Source organism: Mus caroli, chromosome 5 (assembly GCF_900094665.2).
Source record: "Mus caroli chromosome 5, CAROLI_EIJ_v1.1, whole genome shotgun sequence".
Lineage (NCBI taxonomy): Eukaryota > Metazoa > Chordata > Mammalia > Rodentia > Muridae > Mus > Mus caroli.
Genome location: NC_034574.1, coordinates 108,573,591 through 108,576,610, shown reverse-complemented (window position 1 = coordinate 108,576,610; position 3,020 = coordinate 108,573,591).

The window sequence follows — 3,020 nt, the reverse complement described above, 5'->3', positions numbered from 1 at the left end:
AAAAAAAAAAAAAAAAAACAAAAACTCAATAGATAGGTAAATAGATGATAGATAGATAGATAGATAAAGTAGATGTTGTCTTACTCTGTAGTTCAGTCTGACCTTGAATACACAACATTTCTCCTGCCCCAGCCTCCTGAGTTTGGGGATATAAACTACTATGTTACAATTTACTGCTCTGTTTTCAAAGACTTGATGTAATTTAATACAGCCAGACAGAACTATACTTAGAACACCCCTGACCAGGCGTGGCAGCGGTGCACTCCTTGAATCCCACTCAGGAGGCAAAGGCAAGCAGATATCTGAGTTCAAGACCAGCCTGGTTTACAGAGTGAGGTCAGGACACAGAGACCCCATCTCAAACATCAGCAGCAACACTCACACTCACACGTCTCCAAATACCTACCTTGTTTTAAAATCCATCAGGAAAACCACTCCAAAACTCAAGTCTGGATTTCTGCAGAGCCTGGGCTTCCTGGGCTGCTCCTGAGCCCCAGAGAATTTCCTTGCAAAGCCAGTTCTCAGGAGTGGCTTGCCCGGCAGTGGTGGCGCACGCCTTTAATCCCAGCACTTGAGAGGCAGAGGCAGGCAGATTTCTGAGTTTGAGGCCAGCTTGGTCTACAAAGTGAGTTCCAGGACAGTCGGGGCTATACAGAGAAACCCTGTCTCGAAGAAAAAAAAGGAGTGGCTCAGCTCCACCATACCGTCCTGGTCACAGCATGACACTGGTCCCAGAGGCTCCGGTGAAGTTGAACACTCAGTTTAGACAGTTACCTCTTGTCATTGATTTGGGGACCCTGACTCTCTACAGGTTTTCCTAGCTAGTATCCAGCAAATGAGGTAAGGAATTGCTAGCCTGCCCCTGTGGAACTAGGAACTAGGCAAGACCTGGGGTGGGTGGAGCTTTGGGCCTGTCATCTGTGCCTGGCTTATGCGCTTACTCAGGATCCTCCTGTGAGCTCCACAACAGGAAAGGGTTGGAAGCGCTGCTCTGAAGCCTAGGCCACTTCAAGGGGAGAGGGCAGCACTGCCCTTTCTTAGCCTTATAGTGTCGATTCATCATGGCCGCCGCGCCTCGATTCCCTCCTATGGCAAACAGTTACAAGGGGCTGGAGAGATGGCTCAGAGCTCTGAGTGCTCTTCCAGAGAACCCTGGTTTGCTTCTCAGCACCCACATAGCAGCTCCCAGCCGTCCACAATACCAGTTCCAGGGGCATCAGGAACGCATGTAGTAGACCTATGTTAGGGCAAAACACACACACACAAATAAATAAATAAAATGTAATTTAAAAACAAATAGTCACTCGGGAGGCAGAGGCAGGCAGATTTCTGAGTTCGAGGCTAGCCTGCTCTACAAAGTGAGTTCCAGGACAGCCAGGGCTACACAGAGAAACCCTGTCTCAAAAAAAAAAAAAAAAAAAAAAAAAAAAAAAAAAAATCAAAACAACAACAAAAACAAATACTCATGAGAGATTCTTGTTTACAGGATGCTTCAATTTAATGTTGAACACTAGTACCTAAAGCGGTGTGGAGGAGAGTCTATTCTGAGTTATTCCAAGTTCCTCATTTGTAGAAAGAGGAACTGGAGGTGCCGAAGCCCTGTCAGAGGCTAAGCAGCAGCCAGCCACCAGGATAAACATCCTTTACTCCTGTGGATCCATACTCCACTTCTTCCAGGGCTGCTGTGCCTCTGGACTGTTCCTTTTGGCCCACCCCACTGTGTTGTGTCCTTAGCCATCGGACTTCTGAGGGGCAGCACCAGCCCTCCAGCCCAGAATACAATGCAGGGTGTTCCAAGAGCCTTGGCTCGTGTCTATTCAGCTCTCGTCTGCTCCTCCTCCGGGGGCTGGACTTGGAAGCTGTTTTTCCTTCAGCTTTTGCTTCCTGGGTGTCCTCCGCCCTCCGCTCACTGGGCAGGGGCTGAGAATCTGGGGTGGATGGAACCCAAGCTGGCAGAAGGAACAGAGGACAACCTGCTGCCTGCAAGAGGCACCCACGTAACGAAGCCAAATGCCCTGGGCAGCCGAGAGGACACTGGTGACCCTCTGTATCCCAGTTGCCATGGCCACCAAAAGCTGACAGCATTGGCTGCTCAGCTCTGGAGACTGACTTGGCTGACCTACCAAGGTCCCCTCCAGCCCTAGGAGTCTACAGTTACCCTCAGCCAGATGACACCTGGCCTGCTGGTGACATAGGAAGCTGGGGACACACGTCTTAGAGGTCACCTTGCCTTACACATCCCTCAGTCAAAAGCCCACTTCCGCTATACTATTAGTGAGACTGGTCTTTAGTTTTTTGTTTTCTGAGACAGGGTTTGATGTAGCTAGGCTAGCTTTAACTATGTAACCAAGGAAATGCCTCCCCAGTCCCAGTTCTCCTACCTCCTAAATGCTAGGATTACAGACCTATGTCACATCTGGCTACACTGCCCCTCCACCCCCTTTTTCTTTTACAGCTCTAGCTGGTAATTTTTTTCCCCCATTTTGAGACAGAGTCCCAGGCTAGCCTAGAACTCACAGACAGACACCTGCCTCTGCCTTCTTGAGTGCTAAGATTAAAGGCGTAGGCCACCAAGCCCAGCAATTGATCAGTAAGCTGGGACCAGAGAACTTCCCATCACTCCGGGGTGTGTCCTGAGCCTTCTAGGAACTAGGAGGAAGTTGTCATAAGCAGGCGGATGCTGAGCTACAGACCTGGTTCCCTTCCGCACATCCCTGGGTCACAGAACACTGCTCCAGAGGGGACGGATGTCTCTAGAGCCTGATCACCTTCCCACAGGACAGAGCTGGGAAGAACGTCACTCAGCCCCTGGTTTCCCCACTGAGGGAATCTCAGGCCTGACAGCACTGGGCCAGGACAGGGAAGTCAGTGAATGAAGCTCTGGGGGCGGGGCCAAGCAGGGCGGGACGGGGCAGGGAAACAGAGCAGGCTCTTACTTCAACAAGAGCACAGCCTGGCGTGGTGGCGCACGCCTTTAATCCCAGCACTCTGGAGGCAGAGGCAGGTGGATTTCTGAGTTC